Source organism: Ambystoma mexicanum, chromosome 4q (genome assembly GCF_040938575.1).
Source record: "Ambystoma mexicanum isolate Mex_15411 chromosome 4q, UKY_AmexF1_1, whole genome shotgun sequence".
Classification (NCBI taxonomy): Eukaryota; Metazoa; Chordata; class Amphibia; order Caudata; family Ambystomatidae; genus Ambystoma; species Ambystoma mexicanum.
Window position 1 is genome coordinate 399,925,642 of NC_090928.1, and position 26,081 is coordinate 399,951,722.

Here is a 26,081-nt window from a genome sequence, read left to right on the forward strand (position 1 = left end):
GAGTACTCGAGATTCCCGTTTGTGAAGCAAACACCCTCGACATCCTTTGCTGACAATGCGCCCATAGTGGACGAACTTTTCAGCGAATGGGGCATCCCCAACGTCGTGAAGACCGACAACGGGTCCCCTTTCCAGGGACGGGAATTCGCAAACTTCGCAAAACACCTAGGCTTCTCCCATCAAAAGATCACACCACTCTGGCCCCAAGCCAATGGGATGGTCGAACGGTTTATGGCCACGATCAAATTGACCCGACAAAAGGCAGTAGCGGAACAGACACCCCATCCGAAAGCCATCTGCAGCATGCTCCGAAGCTATCGGAACACTCAACATGACGCAACTGCAAAGCCACCCGCTGAACTTATGGTGAGATACCAACCCAGGACACGTATCCCACGATGGGAGGACTATACACCGGAAGAAGACCTAGCCATCAGGGAACGTGACGCTGAGAAACGAAGGAAAGCCAAGCAATGGGCTGACACAAGAAGGAGAGCAAAGGAACAACAGCTGGAAGTTGGACAAACAGTACTGGTCCGACAAACACAGCGCAAGAAAACGGACACTCGATACCATCCAGAGCCAAGAATTATCACAGCTATCAAAGGGCCCATGGTCACGGCAACCGGAGAACTAGGGGACATTACCCGTAACTCCTCATTCTTCAAGAAGCTGTATCTGGAAGAACCTGAACCACCAGAGAGACCCGACGAGAGCCTCAACGAGGAAGAGGAAACGGAACCCCCAATAGAGTCAAGCGGCGAGAGCAGAGAATCACCAGGGAGACCCCCGAGGACGATAAAGAAACCGATGAGGCTCATCGAACAGATGTAGCCGGACTGTTATGATAAGCACGGGGGAGGTGTTATACATGGGAAAAGGACACTGCCCCTTTAAGGGCAGCCAAGGAGAAAGAGCGGGAGGAGAGACGGAAAGGGAGGGGCGAGAGAGAGGGAAAGTTAGTTAGAGTTGAGAAGTGAATAAAGTTGGTTTGCAGTGAATTCGGCTCCGTGTCGTTTGTAGGCCTGAGAGCGTACGTATGAACGAAGTCCAACAATCACTGTACCCATTTCCCCCACTTCCCCCAACCCATGTATATTTTTAAAAATGTTTGATATTATTTCAGTATTACCCATTCGGTAACATTACTGCATACCACGTGAAGCACTGGCTGAGACTGCCCGGAGATCAGAATGGCCCTGATCTCTAAGAGGAACTATACTACAGTGGAAATCAGGTGGCACATGAAATGGAATATCTTGGATGGGCGAATGGACATTATCATACACCATAGGAAGCAATGATACCCAATCTACAACTGCTTCTGTAGAACAACAATAAAAGTATTGCGCCACATTCTAATTTGCATTCTCACTTTATCCCCCTGGCAGTGATAGGTGTTAGTGGACATGAGGGTGATCCCTTAGCATTTACTGATTTATTTCTAGAAGGTGGACATAAATAGGGAACCTCTGTCAGTTAAGATATGTTGAAAAAGTCAGTGGAGCTAGAGAATTTGGCAAATTAAGTGATGAGTCATGTTTAATGCACTATGGACTTTCTTCAAAGGTACAAATGGCTGGTCTTGTTGAAAGAGTCCACAATCATCCTGATGACCAGACAGCTTTTTGCTGAAGAGACACATGTAATAAAATCCATCGTGCATGTTTGCCAAGGACTTGTGGGCACCGGTAACGGGCAAACAAATCCTATAGGATTGGCACGTAGGGTCTTGGATGGGGCAGAAACGTGTCAACTTAATACACATTCCGTGATGTCTCATCAAAGAGTTCACCAGCAAAAATACTGTTGTTGGAAATGGAGGGTTTTCTTGATACCTTTTGGGGAATGATTGCACCAGTTCAAAAGCAGTTGCTGCCCGACCTCATGAGTATCCATAGTCTGTTTTTCTGAATCAGCATGCCCTTCCTTTCTTGGTGCATCCAATCTGATTGGCAGAATCATTTATTTATCCTAGGGATATAACATGACCTTGGCTGTTCTTTGTGTACTTCTACAGGTTCTCAGATTACCATCAGAATATTTTCTTATGTTTTATGGTGCAAATGAAAAACCTTCTTTAGTGTCCCCTTCCTCTGGATGAGTTTTGGATGTGACTTCTGCTCTGGTATGTCGGGATCCAGGCTGAAAGGTCACCATAAAACTGAACTGTGAAAATAAATTAATCCACCTCATCTGCCACTGGTTAGCGACTCGATCCGTCTCAAGGAATTTAAAATTCCTATGATCTGTATTGACTACAAAAGGGTGGTTTGTGTGTGTCTTGTAGAAGCTGCCCTCGGGGCTTCTCTGCACCCGAAGTGTCACTCAATGACACACGTGTAACTCCCTCACTTTAGTAGACTGACATTGTATTTTATCTGCTGCCTCCTTAAATCTCTGCCTCTTTCACCCACAAATATCACACAAGTATGTCATGCACAAGAGTCCTATATATATACATATATATATATATATATATATATATATATATATATATATATATATATATATATATATATGCAACAGTGGCCGTGTAGTTATGTTTAAGTTGCTCAAACCATAGGAAGAACACTTTTTGGGTGGCTTATAACGTTGACGCCACTGGATGAATCTTCACTAAACTCTGCATAATAAGTATATGGCCCCCTCGGATTGATTTTGCAAAGTTTGGTGAGGTTTCGTCCCGGAGGCGGGGGGGGGTAAAGTTAAAGCGAGGTCCCAAAATTTGTGGATTTCCTCATAGAAGCAATGAAACAAAAATGTGCTGGATGGATGTGGCAGGAGCGGAGCAGGAGTGGCAGCCTGGTCCCGAAGGTGTGCTTTTGTAAATGCGGTGTAAATCTGTCCATTAGCTTATTTTTGCTTTTTTTAAAAGGCCAAAAAGTAGGTAAAAAAATAGTGTTATCTGGGTTCGTTCCCCGGACTCACTTCCCTATTCGGTCTGCTGACACCCCCATGGACCAATCGGGTTCCGGCGTGATGTCTGCGGACATCGACCGCACCCACTGATTGGATGGTGAAAAACGCGAGTTGAGTCAGATATTTTGAAGTGGTCACCATGCCGGATTCGAGAACAGCACCCATTTTCTGCAGAGATCACGGTAAAAAAATATAAAAAAATACAACATTGCACTTGTCAAACGAATGAAACAATCCGTGGTGAGGTAAGGGGTAATGGTGATGGGATAGTATATGGCTATAAAAATCCCCAAAATTGGTGGTTTTCCACCTTTGAAGTTTGCAAACAGTTTGGGGTAGCCCTGTTATGTTCGCGAACATCTCAGATGTTCGGGGGCATCCATACATATTTTTGCATTACAGGGCTGGTGAAATTTTCTTTTTGGATGGCTTATAACTTTGGTGCCACTGAATAAATCTGCATGACATTTTGTGATGTCATTCTAGATCTGACCTTGACTAGCTCTACAAAGTTTGGTGCTATTATGCCAAAAGGGAGCAAAAATAAAGGGGGTCCCAATATATTTGAAAGGCTTATAAATTTGGTGCACAAAGGTTTGCTACAAGATTTAATACCTGGATTTGAATGTTTTTGCAAAGTTTGGTGGGATTTCGTGAAGAGGTACAAAATTAGAGGGGGGGTGAACATTTTTCGATGGCTTGTAACTTTCTTGCCATTTGACAAACGTGTACAAAATATTTTAGAATGATTATACACCCAATCGTGAATGTTTGTGCAAAGTCTAACTGGATTTTGTCAAGTAGGAGATAAGTTATATAACTATTTTATGTATGTACATTTTGACACTTTTCAAAAAATAAAATATGGACGGATTTGCAGCAAAGTCATGCAAGGAGTATTGGCAAGGACCTGAAAGCATGGTTTTGCAAGCTTTTGGGGTGGGCCATGCCTGATTTGCATATGGTCTTTCCCCTTCTGTAATGGCTTGGCAGGCGAAGAACGATGGTCTGGAGGGTTGCCCCGAGCAATGCCAGTGGTTAAGATTCAGTTTAAACCTTCCAGCCATCACCCCTTTGTTTTTGATAATGTAGGTACAAACAATAGTGATATACTTTTGTTGACTGAGGTATAACCTGTGTCCATGGGCAGTGGCCAGATTACACGAGTCATGGGCTACTGGCCATGACCACGAGGGACTGGCAATGGGGTTAAAGTGGGCCTGGCCAACAGGGACTGGCTATGTGTTAACTATTTTCAAAATCAGGATATGTTTGAATAGGACATTTATTTTTGCCTGTGGCTAAAATTCTGCCCGTCGCCACAGCTCGTAGTGCTGCAAAGAATTGCATCATCAGATCACTGTAACTACCACCGCATACACTCTGAGACAATGCTAATCAGCAGATAATTACTTAGGATGCCAAACGAGGTGCCCACGTGGAAGCCAGGTCACCCCTTCAAATCATTAAGCCCCTTTATTTGCGATCATACCGGAACACGAATTTGGGATTGCATGCTGGACTCAGTTCATCGCAGCAATGATTGGCCCACAATCCAGACGCATTGAGAAAGACCCTAGAGAGTCAAACACATGTCGGCCCACTTTAAAAAATAAATATAGCACCAACAATGGTTTTCAAGACTGCTTTATTACGACAATAGTTACCTTTTGAATAATCCAGTGCTAAGGTAAACAGGGATCACTCTCCTATTCGAAACCCAACACTTGAAGAAGGGAGGGCACCTTCACAAAAGAATCCTATCACCAGCAGCAGGGTAATCCGTTTAAAGTACTAGATGAAGCTCAGCGATCTACCCATTCTACTGCCCTGCAATTACTCGATAATCGTGTATTCTGGTTTGATTATTGGGGCATGTAGCATGGCCGAAGTCCGAGGTTTGAATGGGAAAACATATTTTGCATGCTGCTACAGTCTGAAGTACTGTACTGAATTACATCAAACCTGTGCAGGCAGCATCAGTAAGGACCTGAAAGCATGGTTTTGCAAATCTGTTTTGTGTTTTATTTTTCCAAAGTGTACAAATGTAAGCAGAAAATATTGTGATATAAGTTTGGTGCATGGACAATGGGCCTATCCCACGGCAAGGACGAATGCATACTCTGATTTACTTATTGGGGCATGCATCATTTTCTGCTCCTCCTTCTCTACCCAAATGGCACCCGATGAATGGATACAGTATGTTTCCTCCGTTCCCGCAGAATTTCGGATAATTTCACATTAAAAATCACACAAGAATTATTCTCACACAAAGTGCTCTAAGGGATTTCCTGCTCCTCCTCCCCATGACAGTATGAATCACTGGCGCATGTGTCATTCCCCCACTTCAAAGGACAGAATCTAAACTTCATCTTCAGCATCCTTGATATTCTGATGCTTTCAGTCACGAATAAAATGAGAGCAGATGGTTGCACAAGCTGCCCTTGGTGTTGCTCTTCTTCTCTTCCCCCATAGAATTCTCACCTGTTGCATATGTGCCATTCACTCACTTCGAGAGATGGGCACTGATTGGTTTCTCTTCCTTTTCTGAATATTTGCTAGTATCTCCTACAAATATCGTACACACATGTGTCTTGTAGAAATTGTTCCCTGGAATTATCTACCCCCACCTACCCCCATCTCCACCCATGTGTCACCTGATAGCATGTGTGTCAATCGGTCACTTTAAGAAAGGAGAAGTGAATATAATCGCAGGTCTCCACAAATCTCTGATACTTTCTTCAACACATATTTGCAAGTGTGTGTCTCACGCAAAGTGCCCTCTGTGATTCCCTGCTTCTCTTCCCCTACCCAGGTTCACACAATGAAATGTATGTCATTCACTCACTTCAAGAAGCAAACACTGAATCACAGCTCTTAGTTCCCCAAATCTCTGATACATTCACCCACAAATATTGCATGATTTCACACAAGGTGATTGCAAAGATTTCCCGTTCTACTCCACATAATCAGCACCCAATGGCACATGTGTAATTCCCACAACTCAAGAGATTGAGAGTCATTGGCATATCCTCTCCTGCCTCCCATGAATTGTGAACAGGCATGTGCCACTTCCCTTTGCGATTCCGTGCTCCTCCTCCCCCATCTCAGTGTTAATACCGTTTGCAGTCAATCCTTCTCTTAACTTCATCAGAGAGCGTTTGATTGGTATCTCTTGTCTGACTGAATCTCTGCCCTTTTCTATCATCACTATTTCATATGTTTGTATTGCAGAAGCTGCCTGCTGGGATTCCCTGCTCTTCCTCCTCCTCCTCCTCCTCTTCCTCCTCTATTCAACCACCCGCATTTGTCATCCTCTTACTTCAAGGGTTTCTCCTGCCCCCATGAAACCCTGATCTCCCCCCCAGAAATATTGAGAAAGTATGTGTCTCATGCAAGCAGCCCTCAGGGATTCCCTGCTCCTCCTGATTCTCTTCCATCCCAGGGTCACTGGATGCTGCATGTGTCATTCAGTTACTTCAGGAGATAGAGACTGAATGGCATCCTCCCTCCAACCTTCCTGCATCTCTACTACTTAATCCCACAAATATTGTAGAAGTAGGTGTCTTATAGAAGGTGCCCTCAGGAATACCCTGCTGCTCCTCTTCTACCAAAATGTACCCAATGGCATAGGAATCATTTACTCAATTCAATGGCAGACACTAAATCAGAGTTTCTGCCATTCTGGATTTCTGCTACTTTGACGAACAAATAATGCACAACTGTGTGCCTCAATCAAGGCGCCCTGAGCAATTCCCTGCTCGTCCTCCTGCACCAAATTGTCATGCGATAGCATGTGTGTCATTCTCTCACTTCAAGAGATGGAGATTGAATGGCATCTCACGTCCCGCCTCCCTGAATCTTTGTGACATTGTCCCACACATATTGCATTAGTGTATATCTCGTGCAAGCTACCCCCAGTGATCCCTGATCTTCCTGCTTATTCTCTTCCATCCAAGTGTCACCTAATGGCTCTTGTGTTGTTCACTCACTTCAAGATACAGAAAGATAAATGTATCTTCTTCCTCCCTGGATCTCTGATACGTTTCCCCACAATTATTACCCAAGATTAGTCTCTCACAAGTTGCCTGCAATGATTGTATGATCCTCCTCCTCCACCTAAGTGAAAGCTGGTGTCACATGTGTCATTCACACAATCAAAGAGAGATGAAAACTGAATGGTATCTTCCCATCTCAAAACCTCTGCTACTTTCTGCCACACATATCGTTTGAATCGTTGTCTCAAACAAGCTCCCCGCAGAGATTCCCTGGTCCTCCTCCGCCATAAACGTTTTACCTGATGGCACGCATCATTCACTCATTTCAAGAGATTGACACTGAACAATTTGATCCACCACACTGAACCTACTCTGCTACTATATCCCACAAATGCCACACAAGCTTGAGTTGTAAATACCCTGCCCTCAGGGATTCCCTGCTCTTCCTCCTCCTCCACCCAAGTGTCTCATGATGGAGATGCCATCATGCCTCTGATGCGTTGTCTCAAAAATACTGTGGATTTGTTTCGCATAAGCTTCACTCAAGGAATCTCTCCTCATTCTCGTATTTCTTTCTTGTGGCACATGTGTACTTTGCAGCCACTCAAAGTCTGACTGCCTGGTATCTCCTGCCTCACATGATCACTGTTATTTTCTTCTTACTCATATAGGCGTCACAGAACATCAAAAGTCATGTGTGAATGTCTCACATGGTAACCAAATCTGTCCCCAAGCCTCCCTTGATAGAATTTGAGTGTTTCACTCACTTGAAATCACTGGTTATGTCACTCAGCATAATCTGATATTTTTTTTTTAAAAACATAGCCAAACGAAACCTACCATGAATCAAACACTCCAAGTAACTCTTTATACCTTTATTTCTACTCTTACACAACCCTTCCCTAAATGTCCTATTCCTGCTCCAGCAATAACCTCCTTCCGGGGAAAAAGAAAGACACTTGATATGGGAGGATGAATGACATGTAGAAAACCATCCTGTAGAAAATAAGCACATTTCCAGGCAACAGGGAATGCTTGTGTCATTGACTATTACTGCATGTGCTCCAACATGAACACTACTCTGCGGTGTATGTGATGTCTTACTGTCCTTTCATTGGACATATACAGGCTTGGACTGGCCTGTAGAGCTATAGGACAATGCTGAATGATTCTAAATGGGCAGATTATTTTGACAGCATGGACCACTTTTTGGCCAGAATGGGGCAGTTTCGTAACTGACTACACTCAGTGCTTAGTTTGTAAGCAAATTAGTGGCAGGGCCCAAATATTTTCTTACATGCTTCTGACACTGCAGGTGGGCAGGCCCCCTATTGATGTCACAACCCACAGCTGCTCCCCACAGTGTTGACACATTTAGGGTTAAACTACAGCGTGTACCTGCTCATTGGGGTTGGTGACTGCTGTGACTGTCATTTCTTCATAATCAATCAGAGACTGAGACAAAAAGTGCCTGGGCTTGGAAATAAGTCCAGGCCTGAGCCCTGGCAAACACCCCTTCAAATAAAGCACTGACTACTCTAGTTTGAACCAATGTTAATAAGCACATATGTTTTCAAATGCATTATTTGCGACACATTTGATCAAACACTCTCCCTTGGATAGTACTCAGACAGTCTGCTCTGAATATTAAAGAATTGTAATGTGTGATTGTGGGCCACATTTTCATTGGTGCCCGGAATGATTTTATTCCCCATTCCGACTTAGGCCATATATTGCAACAGTTCACACACAGTTGGACACCCCTTTACCAATATTTTCGAATTTTGAGCAGGGGCGCCCGTCCGCTCCTCTGGTCAAATACCGGAGCTGATTTTCATGCTCACAGAGAGCTCTGGATTCCTATCGAATGTACCAGATTTGTGCACTTCTGAAAAGCTTGAATGCTCTATAGGGGTTCCTGTGAATGCATCATCCCACAATGCAGGAACATGGAGGGGTGCATGTGTGATTGTTTACACTACAAAGTGCAAACACGCATGGAATCCTGGCTCTGCCTGGATCTCTGGATCTCGCTGCTCTGCCTTCCCTCTATAATGCAAACAGGCAAAACTGCAAGGAGACTGTGTGCATGGAAATGCATACATCTGTGGTCCACTCTGTGAAATGTGCATGAATTTACCAAATGGGGACATGGGTGTGCAATTGTCTCCATTATAACACGTTCCTAAATATCCGCTTGGAAGCTAAGGAATCATGCGTTATTCAGAGTTTTAGAATATTTCTGCAGTGATCAATTTGGTTAATGCCAATTTGTGTTAACTATCGCGTCATTTAGCAGCAAACGAAGCATACACTCAGGGCAATCCTTTAGGATGTGGCAGCAGCGAAAGTAAAGAATACATGCCTCTATTACAGAGGCGATAACACGTCAGTCGCTAGTGCAGCTTTAGGTCATTTACGTGATAAGAAGATGAATATTCCTATGGAAAAACTCTAATACACATGTTTAGTGTATGTATAACTATGATAAACTTCTTTTTATTGAATCATTTCTGACAACTTTGTTTTTTAGTTTGTACTTTCTCCACTTGAGTAACCTGGAGCAGAGCTTCAGCAAAAAATGCAACATCTGTCTAAACGCCCGCCACCCCCTCTCTTTTCCTGAACATTAAATCAGATTCTCATCACCAGTGTTTGAATAAAACATACATTTGAAACAATCGCAAGTAACAGACATTGAAACAAATGTCAAATAAAATCTTTATTCGAGGCAGGTCTATGGGCATCAGACCTGAGAAACTGCGAAGGGTTTTCTTTTTTGTTAAATCCTGAAATTATAAATCGCTGGAGATCCGATAGACCACGATGTAGTTCGTTTCTTTTGTCAGTTGCCTCAGATCTAATAGAGTTTGCCTTTTATCTCTGTGTATAATCATGGTCTGTATCAATATTTGATGGCAGTTGACAAGAAAGAAATGCATTTGTGGAAAAGTTTGCCGAACATGCCTTCCAGTTTCATGCCCCTAATGGGAGTAGAATGTTTTATTAAAGAGAGTACCCAGAAAATGATGTAAGGATGTCTAGGATCTTCCCTTTTCTGACTCGCAGCAGGCTAGAGAACTACAACAAGTAGCCTAATGATGATGGAGCCCAGTGAGTCATACGTTGGCGGGATTTGCCTGTGCATGGATGGCTGCACAGTTGCAGCAGCACTACGGCTGCATAGATAACAGATTATTAAAATTCAATGAGTGCCTATGGGTTTTCTTTTCCTTCTATGTGTATAGCTCCAGATCCCAGCCATACCATGGTGAGATTAATCACACATTAGGAAGAACGATGGCATCATTAAAGGTTACCCAGGGGCTGCATGATGGGAGCGGCCAAAGGCCAGCCGTTGCCTCGGAGTTCAATAGAGAAAACACAGTCAGAGATCTGGGCAGAAAGAGGCATGGAGAGAAATAAGAGAGAGGCAAGGAAAGTAATGAAGATCAAAATCATAAGCAGGAAAGAATGGAGAAAGAAACTCTAATTAAGAAAGAAAGAGAGAAAGAAGGAAAGAAAGAAAGAAAGCGGCAAAGAAAGAAAGAAAGAAAGATAGAAAGAAGGAAAGAAAGACAACAAAAGAATAAGCAGTGCAGTGTAATCAAGTTGAACGAATCAAGAGGATATTTAAAAAAGGGAACATAAAATGGAATGAAAGAAAGCGAAGGAGAGACAAATGGAAAGATGACGGGAAAGAAGCAGACATACTATCAGGTAATCGAGTAAAACAGAAACATATACCTGCGTGAAAGTAGGAGGCAGGTGGGCCGAAATTGTGCTGAAGACTAACAAAGTAGAATGGGGGGATAAAGAGGAAAAAATATATCCACAAGTAGGTGGACAAGGTTGTGAGTGATGCTGGACGGAGCAGGTATGCAATGTGGGGGGACGTGGTGTGACAGTTGAAAGTGACCGCATGAAAGAATGAAAGAAACATGGGAGAAGAATGGAGAGAGGTCGGGATAGAAGAGACATGAGAAGCATTAATAACAAGAGACTGAAGTGTAAGGGCAGAACCCAAACATGAGGAAATCAACATAAAAACGTAGACGGAGGCAAGAGGGAATCCCAGAGAGAGTATGGTAGTATGGTAAGAGTTTGGGAGGAAGAGATAGATATAGGGGTGACAGTGGAAGATGGATGTGTAGATTGTAGAGAGTATTGAACCCCGCAAGATGGCATTGAGTCAGTCTCCCTGAATTGATACAACTAGAAAATAAGAGAGCAACTGTTCCACAAGGAAATTATTGGAGATGCAAAGGAAGCTAGACAAAGTTGTGAGAATATGGAGAGATTGAAGTAGATATCAAATGGAAAGTGACAGATACAGAATCCAAGAGATGGGAGAGAATGAATCAGACTACAGTTTGGGAGAAAATGGCGAATTCTGAATATGGGAAAATACGAGAAGTAGACATAGAGGTGGGCACAAGAGATACAAATAAAGACATGCAAAGAAAATGAGTAAGGAGGAGCGGGGGAGAGAGGAAATCTACTACTTTACTATTTCCCAGTTATCAATTTCATCATGTCCAACAGCTGTTTTTGTTATTTTTTCTTGTTTAATTGGTACTTTCCTGTGTGAATGTGGTCAATTTTCACAGACAACTGTATGTCTCTAGTGTTGGGGGCGGGGGTGTGATATGAAAGGGCCTGTATGATCTGTATCCGAAACACAATTGATTTAAAAGGCACCTCTAAACTAGAAACACCAGGACCTACACATCAAGTGTGATGGAGTGAATCATGCATTTCTGACATAGCTACACTCCTCATTTCTGCTGTGTGTTTTTGGAGCAAAACTTGACAGGCCTCTGGGAATTTAATATCCCTATGCGAAATGTGAGTAGGCCATCATTTCCTTTGGATTGTCTTTTGGAGGGGTGTCAATTTTGGTTGTCAATGCTGTTAATTATATCATTAAATGTCCTTCAGCTGTATGGTAATTGGGTAATACAAATGTGGATTGCTGTTTATTATTTGGCTGGCACATAAGCTTATTTAATGTTTTACTGTTAATGTTGGTTGTAGTTTTATAAATTGGCTGCAACTTTCACACTGTTTATGAGAACGTCTTTAACTTGGCTCACATTCCCGAAGGGTAAGACAAGGAACAGTATTGGTGGCCTGTTTGTTCTTCCATCTAGATCCATAAATCCCCAAATGCTTGCAATGCTGGTGATTGGGCTTGATTGGTCTTTGGAGGTTCGATTGCTGTTTGAGAACATAGTGTTGTTGGGTCTTTTCCTCTAATTCTGGTGCTGGTGTTCTCTGGCATTTCTCTTTTGAAATCATGGCGTGCCGGACTTGTGGTTTTGCTGTCATGCTGTGCACCTTCCTTAGTGTTCGTGGAGAGAATGAAGTGATCAGAACAGTTTCGGGTGGACCTATGTTGGGAGCAAGAGGACGTTGGAAGGATTCAGCAAGGAGGATTCAGCTAAAAGGAAGTAAGGGAATAAGGTGGTGGTGCAGTACCTACAGTGGCTACAATTGGCTTTTGACCCTGGACTGTTGACTGTTGAGGGGTCCAAGGCATATTAGGTATTAACGTGTTGGAGTGTTTTTTATTCTTTTTTTGTGCGGTCCTTGGAAAAAAAACACCAATATGTGCAGTTTGGCAGGAGCGATAGCCTGCTCTGAAGCTCTGTGTTGTGCAGTTCTAGAGAAGGAAGCAACACCTTTGAGCAGCACCTTCAAGCAGGGGGAGCAAAGCTCTTCTTTAACTACCAGAGGTCGCACAAGCAAAGCGCAACAAAGTGCAGCATGGACACTAAGGTTGTGAGGCAAGCAAACCAACCGTACAGTTAATCGGCACACCCCAAGGTAAAAGTGCTCAGCACCCTGAGGGGCTTTCTTAACATGGATCATAAACTGCAAGGAACTTGGGGTTTGTCAGCCTAAGTTACCTGGGGGAACCCTACGTGGACCCCTTGCTCACTGTACTCAGAGAGGCACAGCTCCACCTCACTGAGGATGCTCAACAAGGCTGAAACACATGTATGGGGTTGCTGTTGGTATTCTTGTTCAAAGGAGTTTTGCCTGGCATTTCGGTGCTGGACTGCCCTTGTGGGTGGGACAAAGACTGATATGCAAATGGGTATTCCTACTTTGTGAAAAGTACAGCGAGCAAAAAGTGATGGCTGCAGACTCCCAAAGTGTGAAAAAACCACAGAACAAGTTATCATGCCATGTTCTTTCTAGAGAGGGATGTCTGCTACCTTTTTTGTACGTCGTATAGTAGCCATGCCTTCTTGACCATGACATTTAAGCCCCAGTGATGGGGACAGTGGAAAGTCTGATTATTAGGGAAGTCTATAATAACCATCAGGGTTCCAGAATTAACTGGCCTCAAAATAATATCATGTCCTTTCAATAATTCATTAAGAGGGGGGGGGTCAGTTTTCTGTCCCCATTGTTGACGATAGACCGTGAAGATAATAGCTTGATGAGTCAATTCTTAAGGGATATAAACAATCTGGTGGCAAAATGTTCTGCTATAAGGGGGGCGGGTGGGAGGTGTTAAAAACATGGCATGCATTGATAACATCAAAAGATGGGACTGGGACCCCCTGATTTATGGAAGGAAGGTGGCCCATAAAAAGGAACTGTAGAAATTGTGGATGGAGGTTTTAAATCCAGATGAATATTGTAAGCAGAAGAAAATAACCCCCAAAGCCACAAGAATTGGTTAATTTCACATTACATTGCGAGTAGGCAGAAGGCAAATGAAAAAACATATTAACATAGTTTCAACTAAAGATTCTTATAGCTTATGGATATTGGCAAATAATAATAGAGAGGAAGTACATGATCAACAATGTACACCCATCGCTGAAAGGGACTGGAATATTTTAATAACAACATTTTGAACCCTTACTTGTCAACCCTTTATTGAAGATATGCACAATTTAATAAGGGAAAGGATTGCTTTTTCTAGAAAAGAAATGTGGCGTATGATTTGGAGGATGAAGAATTTTAGAGCCCCCGGCCGAGATGGCTCCCTTATTTAATTTTAAAAAGCCACCTGATGCGCCTGGCCTCTAGCCTTATGGCTTTATTCAATTCAATCATTAATTTTGGCAGTATCTCAGCGACAGGCACTTATTTAGCCTAAATATTAAAAGACCCGTGTATGGATCCTGGGGCACATCAGCTGCTCGCTTTGTTAAACACAATAAGCAAACTTTTTGGGTCCCTCATTCTAAAACTGCCTGAGAAGTGGGCCTTCCAGAGGCATAGCCTGAATTTTAATCAGACTGGGTTGAGTAAAAATTGTGCAATAAGATATAACACACTTGCTTTAAATACTTGGTGTACATCACCTCTAAGTAAGGGGTGACCTCCAATTTTTGTCACCTTTATTGACTATTCAGCAGCCTCTGACAGAATTTGTCAGAACTGCCTCAGGAGGAAACTAGAGAAAGCCCAAGTAGACCCCAGATTTTTAAAGGGTATTATAGGTCTGCACAGCCAGACAAATGTAAAGACCAGGCTCAACCAGAGGGACCAACACATGCATGACATCTGCATAGATCGAGGCCTAAAACAAGGTTGTGTTCTTACTTATAAATATCATACCATATCATACTGCTTTTTAATTTAATATCTATTGTTTAGATTGTCATCAATATTTAAATCTTAGATCTCCTAAATTAGATAATTAACACTTCACCTGGTTATCATATGCAGATTTTCCTGTTTTAATTGATCATATAGAGAGGGGACTAAAATCTGCTTTGGACACTCTGCTGTTCTTTTCCAATACATTTCACCTACAAATTAATTTTAAAACTAAAATTATGATATTTGGGAAAAACTATACAAAACAATAGTTTTAGCTTGTTGTGCAAAACTACTCCAAACAAGGTCATACAGGAATACTGTTATCTGGGGGTCAATTTTAACCAAGGAACTTCAGAGATAATTCTGGTTGAAAATAGATTGACAAATCTGAGTATCTTAGTCCTAAGACTAAATAGCCTATATAGAAAACGTGTGGACTTTTCTCCCAGACCACCCTAAATCCTATATAAGCAGGAATATTCTCCTGCGGCATTATAAGAGTTAGAAGCCACTATAATGGATCAAAGGGACATTTTAGAGGAAATGATACGGCCTAACTAAATCCACACAAATGAGCTTCATCAGACGTGAACTTGGTCAAGGTTCCCTAAGGAAAAAGTGTAAAACTTAGAAAGGGGTCTCTTAATTTTTTTTTTGCCATTCACTTTTTATTAGTCTCATTGAACATGCAGCCAGAGCTGCTTTGCATGAATATAATTGAAGTATAAAAAAATATCTTAGACTTTGCAACAAAACAAATGACAATGTAAATTGAAAAATAACCACAAATAAAATTCCAAGGCACTCATACATTCAGGGTTTAATTTACATACATCAGGAATATAGTACTTTGTAGTTTGTTTCTTAAGCTTTCTATTCTCTAGGTCCTAATAACGTGGAGGTCCGTAAATCAAGAGGTTTATGATGATGCATTTCAGGATAATGATGTAATTGAACAAACTGAATAGATGAATCCCAAACCTGTACATATTTTGGCATCTTACCCCTTAGGGAGGCCCCAATTTCACTCATTGCATTCCCAAACCAAATCCTAGCCCACCATTCTTGAATATCTGGTGCAACATTTGTTTTCCATTTCTGAGCCACCATGACCTACGCCACTACCAAGAAATGTGTAAAGCATTTTGGAAGATTTTTAATTCAGCTTATATTGGCCACCTGTAGCTTCATTACCGAGTAGAACCACAAGTGGGTCCATTGGAAGTTAAGTTCAATTCCAGATATTGTTTTGCTTTGGGCAAGCACCTCCTTCCAATATCCTTGAATAGGAACACAGGACCACCATATATGTAAAAGTGTGCCTGAAGCCTGACTACACCTCCAGCAAACAGAGAGAAATGTCAAGATGATCTTATGGAGCCTCTCCGGCCTGAGATACCAATGAAATAATATTTTATAGATATTTTCTTTCAGTTGGCTACAATTCAATGTCTTTGCAAACCTAGTCCAGACGCTATACCAGGATAACTCATCAACCTTAAATCCCAACTCCTCTACCCATTTAGACATGTATTTATGTGGAGGTCTAAATCGACATGCATTGAGGACCTTATATAATGATCAAAACCTACTGACTGGGGGGTTTCTGAAAAATCGATCCTCCAGCTTTGTTGATTATCTGTTAGCATTGCCAATCACCTTGGCATTGCTAATCCAGTACCTAGGCTGTATGTATTCAGATCTATCAGCTTCACATAATAGAAATGCCTGTTTGAGTCATCAAATGATAATGGCCTTCCCCCCACTAACAGCTGTCCCAGGGGTATCAGACCGCCTTCAAACCAATGGGTAAATCTTATGTGAAATAATCCTAAAGGAAATTTCAGATTCTTCCAAATAGGAATAATGATCGCCAATGGGAATGTTGTACCAGCATATTTCCTAATTTCCCTATCCCAATATGTCATAGGTTTGCTGCTAGTCAGAAACATTCCAATATAGCCTTGTCGGCCCCTCAGAGAGCAACAACACCACTCATATAGGGTAGCCCCTAACTTAGACTGTTCTATAATTGCCCATTGTTTGCCTCCATGACCAAATATTTTACTCTATAGATGTTGGCCCAGTTGTGCTGCATATAATTGCAACCTGTGGTGTTTGTGCACAGAACAAATCTCAAAAAGAAAGCCCTGCAGGTCTCCTCCATCCTCTGATAGTACGACCCGCTCCATGGCACACTCTGTCATTGGACTTTATCACGGATCTCCCTTCCAGCAATAGGTACAACACCATCATAGTCATTGTAGACTTATTCTCCAAGATGGCCCACTTCATTCCTCTGAAAGGTCTTCCAACTGCATCCTCTCTAGCTACGGTGTTTCTGGAACAAATAGTCTGGTAACATGGTTTTCCATCAGTGTTGATATCTGACCGTGGAAGCCAGTTTGTCTCCGCATTTTGGAAGAGGTGCTGCAAACTCGCTAATATTGACCTTTGTTTATCCACAAGCCATCATCCCCATACCGACGGTCAGACCGAACGGAGGAATCAGACGCTGGAACAATTCGTGAGATGTATGCTGCAACAAACTGAGGACTCCTGGAAGGACATGCTATGGTTAGCGGAGTATGCATACAACAACTCCATCCACACCAGTACGGAGCAAAGCCCATTCTTCCTTATGTACGGACGACAACCATGAACATCTGTCTTCGACCCACTTGGATCATTGGAAATGCCACCATTAAAGACACTACACAAGACCGTTACCCGGGTCCTCAAGGAAGCAGCAAAACAGCTAACCAAGGCCAAAGAAAAACAAAAGCACTTTGCGGATCAACATCGAAGGAAGGCTCCAAACTATCAAGTCGGAGACAGAGTATGGTTGGCATCCAAATATATTCCCCATAAAGGCCCACGGGCATTCCGCCCCTGATACTTGGGACCCTACAGCATCAAGGCTATAATCAACCCTGTCGCCATGAAACTGGACCTGCACCAAATATGCAAATCCATCCTGTATTCCATATTTCTCTCCTGAAACCAGTGCAGTCTGGTACATGGATCGACACATGCCCGGATCCTGTAATAGTGAATGGGGAACCAGAATTCGAAGTCAAGAACATCTTGGACTCCAAATTGGTCCGATCCAAGTTATACTGTCTCATTGATTGGAAGGGGTACGGACCCCAAGACCGGACCTGGGAACCTAGTGAATATATCCACGCCCCACGATTAATCAGATGTTTTCATCTCAATAACCCAACCAAACCAGGTCCAGCGAGAGGATTACCCTTAGGAGGGGCCTTGAGGGGAGTGCTGTCACGACCACACACCCTGGATCACATACACAAATACCGGATGGTGGGTGCCATGGGACCATGCCGAGGAATGATTCATTTGTGTCCCATTGGAACACACAGACACAGGGAGCATGATTGGATTTTGTCCTGGCGCCTCTGGCACCAGGCTCATGTGGGGAATTGACATCGGGTTGCATTAATTCCATTGGACCACTTATTTTCCATGCCTCTTACTTGCAAAGTGCTGGGTGTGGCCTTCCTGGCCCAGCTTCACGTGCCAGTGACTAGGTGTGGTTGGGTGTGGCAGACAGACCAGGCTAATGGGCTTGGCCAAGGGAGCCCAGCTATATAAGCCGCTTCATCCTCGGAGCCAAAGCTTCGCGTTAACTTGCATTCAAAACAATGTGACGCTTACCGACGCATGAGCCTGCAGAGAAATACTCACCCAGGAAATCCGATGTTCCGCTCTGCCATCTCTCCACGGCAGTCTTCTTCGAAGAGTCTGGTCACTGCAAAAGAAGAAGACAAGACAAGGTTAGCGCATCTAGACAACTGGAAAGCCGCGCCGCATTTAAGAGCATGCGCGTACTTCTACAATGCAACATACCTGTTACCTGCAACTGCAGACCCAGTTCTTCATCGCTCCAGTTACAGCATCCATGCGCAGCAGCTCCAGGGCCCCACTTCCACCACCTACACGGGGGAAAGGCAAAAGAACAGGATTAAAGAAGGTACGGACAATAACACACAGAAAACGTTATTGACGAACGAAACAAACGGAAGGTAAAGGGAGACAAACAATACAAAAGACAAGCCAGGAAAGGCTGAAAACCAACACGCAAAGGAAGACAGACAAGATCAAGAACACTACTTACCAAAAGAACTGAGTAGTCGCAGCTGGACTGGACTACCGCCCGCAAAGAATGGCAATCAAGCGCCCTTGCCAGAAGTAGCAGGACGGAGTGCCACAGACTTTGCTAGCATCACTCAACACTCCCCTTTGTATTCGCGCAGGTGCGATACACTGAGAAGCTTCTACCGCAGTCACTGGTGCCCAAGGCAAGCACATCCCCAGGGTGCTTTTCACCCCTGGGAGGGCTACAACCGTGCCCCAATGCCCCCGCAGAGACAAGGTAAGCGTAACAATATCTTTAAGAACACCAACTTCAGGCCACTTTGCTAGCAATTCCATTACCACCACATCATAACAATCTTGTAATCCACCAAAATGTAATGGCCCCACAATCACTGTGGCAATGTTATTCAATACCATTTTAGGACTATCTGGCACAACCATAGGGGATGTCCTCTTTTCCACAGTTTTGTCTGAATTCCCACACTGTTCACACTCGTGAACCCTCACCTCAATAAACCTGTCCATACCCGGCCACCAAAATGAAGGCCTTGGTTCTGCTGTTACCAATGTGGGATTTAAGCGCCAAATCTACAATCTTCTCACGCATGTTCTCCGGGACAACTAAATGTTGCCCTTTACACAGTATCCCATCCGTTATGCATTACTCATCTTTAATCCTTCGATACTCCTTGATCTTCTTTCCAACACTATCATCCGCTTGACCACTCCACCTCATCTCCATCAACTTCATGGCCTCCTGATACACTTAGTCCTCACCACAAGCTTGAAACCACTCCTACTCCTGAAGGGCCTCATCCACCATAAAAATGTCTTTTATGTACACGTCTCCCTGTCCCTCAACATCATCATACAGCAACAATGGTTTCCTGGAAAGGGCATCAGCCACTACATTGTCCTTACCATTTACATGTTCAACTTCAAATTCCAACACTTGTAGCCTTGTGATCCATTACGATATGTGCCTGGATACACCATCCAAACCTCTTTTGTTAAATATAGCAATCAGTGGTTTGTGATCAGTGCGAACCACAAACCTCCTACAGTATATATACACTCTGAATTTCATAACTGCCCACAGAATGGCTAAAGCTTCTTGTTCAATAGACGAGTAACGCCCTTCATCCCCCTTCAGCGCTCTTGATCCATATGCTATGGTATGTTGTCCTTCTCCATCCTCCTGCATCAACACTCCTCCAAGCCCACATTCAGAAGCATCAGTACCACAGTGCGCACACCCTCTCTGAAACCTTGCAAAACCAGCGCTTTCGTTATATCCTTTTTTATGAAAACAAATACTCCTTCACGTCGCTCCATTCAAATTTCACTCCTTTTCTCGTCAACCTTCTCATGTTCACTGTTTAACTCGCTAAACCCATCACAAATTTGCTCTTGCCAAGAGCTGGCTGCACTTTTTACTTATTGCGTTTATTTATTCATTTTATTTTTAATTTCTACTGTCAATCCCATGTACTGCACTGCCTCCCCCTCACACTTTCCCCTTTCTCTTCCCCTGCACTTGCACAATCTCAATGACACCTGGCCTAGTAAGTAGTCTCTGTCCTTCCTTTGGTCCCCCCTACCTTGCCTCATCGTGCCTTGAAACACTTGTATATAGGTGCGTTATAAATGCCATATCATATCATATCATACATTTTGAATAATACCCAATCATCCCCAAAAATGAAGATACCTATGCCTTGTTTGTTGGTGACAAACTGTCAGTAATGGCTTGAACAGCACTCTTCTTTGGCCTTACACCTTCACTCGAAATGCTTTATCCCAGGTAATTCACTTGACTCTTCCTGAACTTACACTTTTCCAATGTAAGCTTTAAACCAGCCTCTTCTAGTTTATGCAACACCTTCTTAGATTTATTATCATGTTCCTCAAGATCTCTCCCCAACACCAATATTTCATCTTGATAAATCTTGACCCCACTCACATCTCCCAAGATGCTATGCATAACTCGTTGAAACACAATGGCAGCCAAGATGAGACCAAATGGCATCCTGAAAACACCTAAACCAACCTGCATGTGTAATGAACATTAATATGTCATAGGATGCCGGATGCATTTTCACTTGATGATGTGCTGAGCAATGGTCTAACAAGGAATACACTTTAGTACCATTTAAATCAGTGATCATTTTGTCAATTTTTGGTAAAGGGAACTTTTCTGTGATGATGTTCCTATTTACCTCCCTAAGATTGATACACAATCTTATCGTGCCATTGTTTCTTTCACAATCACTATTGGGCTAATCCTTTCTGAAGCCTCTGATCTTTCTATCACACCCTCTTTCAGCATTCTCTCTAGCTCTAGTTCCACTTCTTTCTTACAAGCGAAAGGTACTGGTCTAAGCTTGGCAGCAAACAACCCACTCCACCATCAAAACGTTGGGAACTCATCCAACTATGGCAAGGTCACCCCTACCTAATTCACGTTCTGGCTCTTTGTTGAGCTCACCACCATCTTACACAACATTACACTCATACTTGCTCTTCCCTGTTGGGGTCCAATTTCATTCCTAGAGCCGCCTGACAGCGCCAAGATAACAAATTCCCTCAAACATCTGTTACAAAAATATTGGATTTAGCAGTTTTTTCTTTGAACTCTAAAATGACATTCAATTCTCTTATCATGGCGATGGGATTCTCACCATAGGCATTAGCCTTTACCTTGGCTTCTTTTAAAATACAACTACGAAAACCTTCTTGTCAAGATTTCTTGCTGACGAGGGTATAATCTTTGCATCTCACTCTCAGCGCCATTTATCTCAACAATGGTGCAGGGTTTCTTAACCTTTACTCCACACACCATTGACTGCATCAACAACCTGCATTATATTAATCTTCTCAGACATAGTGTAACGCTCACCTGGTTCCCACGGGGGCGCTGGTCTAGTCTGGATTGCTGTGGCCTCTTCTAGCGTGATGCGCAGGACCCGGAACACCGATTGGACAGGACCTCCAAATCGTGCTTGCCTGGCCCATAGGAATATCCTTCTGCAGATGAGAAAGGGGATTAACAGTCTGCAGAATAGTGTGCTTCTCCTCCCTTTCCCCTTTCCCCCTTCGTTCCTCTCTAACTTCCTCCAAACCCCGGTTTAAGCTCACCTTATGGTTTGGAAGGATGAACTCTCCATCCTGCTTCTGGTGCAGGGGCGCGTGTTCGTCCAGTTACTTAACTGGTTTTCAGAATGGTGCTGGCAAAATCCACTTGACTTTCCTGAGCGATGCGCCGTAAGTATGAAAGTTCAAAGTTCAAGTGAGGCCCCCTTTATGTTGTCTTTCTACCTGTGATCTGTCCTTTATTTCAGGTGCAGAAAGAAGGCGATGCGTCGAGGGGTTAAACTGCCGAGGTGAGTAGTGATGATGGCGATCCCTCTAAATGTCCTTATCATTCCCCAGAAATGTCTCTTGTCCTTTCCCCATATGGGGCGGGGTACGGTACCTGCCAACGGGGCGGCGCCGACCCGAAATGTGGAAGAAAAGCCAGTAAGTATTATGGCTGTTAATCAGGCTTTCCTTCTGTGTTCCTTCTGCTCACCTTTTGTTTCTTCCTCTCTCCCCTAGGTGCAGAGATGTGGCGTCCGATGCTGACAGCCGCGATGGAGTTGGGAGATGTCTCGAGGACAGGTGAGTGAAGCGTGGCGCTGCAGCGAGCAACGCAATGCTTTTAAATGGAAGTCTTTCTTCAGGGATGCTGGCGAGAAGATTCCGGATGCAGGTAAGAAGTTTGAAATAGTCCTTGGTTTTCACCTTTCTCTTCTCTTCCTTCCTTGCAGGTCTTCCAGGTTCGAGCCGGGCGTGGCTGGAGTCCAGGAGCAGGAGCAGACACGGTGAGCGTTAAGCTGCAGGAAGCAGAACAACGCGAAGTATGAGCTGCTGTCTGGGCGTGGCTTAAATAGCCTCCAAAGAAGTCCCAGGTATGTATCCTTCCCCAACTAGGTATGTATCCTTCCCTGGCCACGCCCGAGTGAAAAAATAGTCCCTATGAAAAAATAGTCCCTTTCAGGTCTTAGGGAGGCCTGAAGCGTGCAGCATGGTCTGCATCAGGTAAGTGCACAAAACACCTCCCTTTATGAGCCTGGCACCTATGGCGCCAGGACTGATGTCCAACATGAGCCTGGCGCCAAAGGCGCCAGGACTGAGTCCAAAGAGCCCCTATAAGGGGCCGCTGGGCTTGTACCCGAGGGCATGATGCCTGCTTCCGGGGGTGCTGGGCCTGGCCTGGTGCTCCGGGGGTAGGCATCATGACAGCACTCCCCCCCAAGGCCCCTCCCAAGGTCGTTCCTTCTGGAGGTTTCGGTTTGTTTGGGAAATTCCGATGGAACCTTTTTACCAGCCGAGGTGCATGTACGTGATCACTGGGTTCCCAAGACCTTTCCTGAGGCCCGTACCCTTTCCAATAAATTAGATAGAAAAGTTTTGATTTTGAGATCTTAGAATCCAAAATGTTCTTCACCTCAAATTCAGGCTCCCCATCTATCTGAATCGGTTCTGGTGGCTTTGTTAATCTGGTTCCTGGGTGCACTGGTTTCAAAAGTGACACATGAAAAACGGGGTGAATCCGCATGTTAGCTGGTAGATCGAGCTTGACTGCCACTGGGTTGAAGATAGCTTTGATCGAGTAAGGGCCTAAATCCCTTGGATTAAATGTTCGAGGCCCCTTGAGTGATAGGTGTTTGGTAGCCAACCATACTTGATCCCCTATTTGGTATGGAGGCGCCTCTCTTCGATGCAGATCCGCATTCTTTTTGTATTTCCCTTTCGCATGTTGCAAATGTGCAGTTGCATCCTTGAAGGCTTGAGTAATCGTAGAATGCAAATGGTCCACTGCGGGCATTTCAAGGCTCAGAGGTGAGTCCAAGTCTGAAGTACGAGGGTGATAACCATATAGGGTATAAAAGGGGCTCTGACCAGTTCCAGAGTGTATCGAGTTATTGTATGCATATTCTGCCACCCATAAAATGTCCTTCCAATTACCCTCCGATTGGTGCAACATACATCGTAGATATTGTTCAAGGGTCTGGTTCGTTCTCTCCGTCTGACCATCGGTCTGTGGGTGGTGGCTGGTCGAGAGTCTTACGTCGATTTGTGCCAGTTGACAACACTTTTTCCAAAAATGAGAAATAAACTGGCTTCCCCGATCGGAGACTAGTATGGACGGGAATCCATGCAAACGGATGATATTTTCGAGGAATTCTTTGGCAAGAACAAAGGCTGAAGGTAATCCTTTCAACGGAATAAAGTGGGCCATTTTGGAAAATAAATCTGCCACGACCAGAATAGTATTGTAACCAGTACAAGAGGGCAGGTCCATGATAAAATCTAGTGACAGGGTGTGCCAAGGTGCTGGTGGAATGTCTAAGGGCTGAAGAAGACCGGCGGGTCTTGTCTTTTGACCTTTGTTTTGGGCACAAACTCCACAGGACATCACAAAAGATTTAATATCCTTTCGCCAGGAAGGCCACCAGAATTGTCGTTTAACCTTTTCCTCTGTTTTGGCAATGCCAGGATGTCCTTCCATCAGGGTATCATGATGACGGGAAATAACCAGTTCTTGTAATTCCTTTTCTGGCAAAAATAAGCGTCCTTGGAAGTAAGGTAAGCCATCCTTGACTGAAAAGTTAGACCCCCTTTTGATCCAATCCTGCAAGGCTGAAGAGTCCAGGAATTGTTTCACTCGTGCTTGAATGTCTTCAAGGGTTTGTAAAGTGGTTATCCCCAAAATTCTTTGTTCAGGAATTATCGGCACAGGTTCTGAGTTTGTGTCTATTTCTTCCATTCCAATTTGGGATAGAGCGTCCGCCTTACCATTCTTATAGCCAGGGCGGTAGGTGATTACAAAATCGAACTCAGCAAAGAACAAAGCCCATCGGAGCTGTCGAGACGATTGAGCCTTGGCAGTTTTTAAATATTGTAAATTTCGGTGATCAGTGATCACGGTGATGGTATGCCGGGCGCCGAGGAGATAATGCCGCCAAGCCTTGAAGGCGGACTTAATGGCTAATAGTTCCTTATCGGTGATCGCATAATTTATCTCCGGCGGCGAGAACTTTCTGGACCAAAATGCTACGGGGTGCAGTTGGTTGGTTTCAGGGTCTCTCTGAGACAGGACAGCTCCCATGGCTAAGCTGGACGCGTCGGTTTCGACTATATATGGGAGATCGGGACGCGGGTGCTTCAAAATAGGTGCGGACGTGAACTTAGCTTTCAATTCCTGAAAGGCCTGTTCGGCTCCCTCGGTCCATTCAAAACGTTTATTTTTTCGCAAGAGCGCAGTGATGGGTTGCACCACACGTGAAAACTCCGGGATAAACCTGCGATAAAAGTTGGCAAAACCAAGCATGCTTTGGACACCTTTCACCGAACTAGGTGATGGCCATTTGAGGATGGCATCCACTTTCCGTGAATCCATTCGGACCCCTTTAGGTGTCAGGATGAATCTGAGAAACTCAACCGCGGTGGTATGGAAAACACATTTTTCCAGCTTGGCAAACAGTTTGTGCTGGCGCAGTTTCTCTAGGACGGCCCTGACATGCTTTCTGTGATCAGATTCCGAAGAGGAGTACACAAGAATGTCATCGATATACACGACAACACAGACATCGATGAGTTCCTGAAGGACATCGTTCATGAAGAATTGGAAGGCTGCAGGCGCGTTGCACAACCCGAAAGGCATCACCTGGTATTCGAATAGTCCATATTTTGTACAGAAGGCCGTTTTCCATTCGTCGCCTTCTTTTACTCGTACCAGATGATAAGCCCCCCAGAGATCTAACTTGGTGTATACGCAAGCGTCCTTCACCTGGTCAAGGAGTTCAGGGATCAGAGGCAGAGGGTAACGATTTTTAACAGTTATCTGGTTCAATGCGCGGTAATCGATACAAGTTCTAAGGTCGCCTTCTTTTTTAGGCACGAAGAACAAAGCTGAGGATGCCGGGGACTTTGACGGGCGAATGAAACCATTGGCGAGGTATTGATCTAAATATTGTCTCAAATGCAGATTCTCTGGTTCAGTAAGGGCGTAAATCCTGCTACAAGGGGGTTGTGCACCGGGCACCAGATCGATTTGGCAATCGTACGATCTGTGGGGAGGTAACGTGTTGGCCTGTTCCTTTTGGAAGACGTCCTGAAAGTCTTGGTACTCTGGAGGTAGTTGCACGGGGACAGAGGTTACTGATGCTAGATTAATCTTTGGATTTTCTGGGTAGCAGGTTTGTGCACAATCCGGGAAGGTTATTCTCTTCGCTCGCCAATCAATTCGAGGATTATGTGTCTCTAACCAAGGGATTCCGAGAATAAGCTGAAACTGTGGAGCCTTTATTACATCAAACGCAACTGCCTCCCGATGGCCATCCGGACCTACAAGTGTCACCTCAGCTGTGGAATGTGTTACCGGTCCAGAGGCAATTTCGGTTCCATCTACTGTGGTGATGACATCTT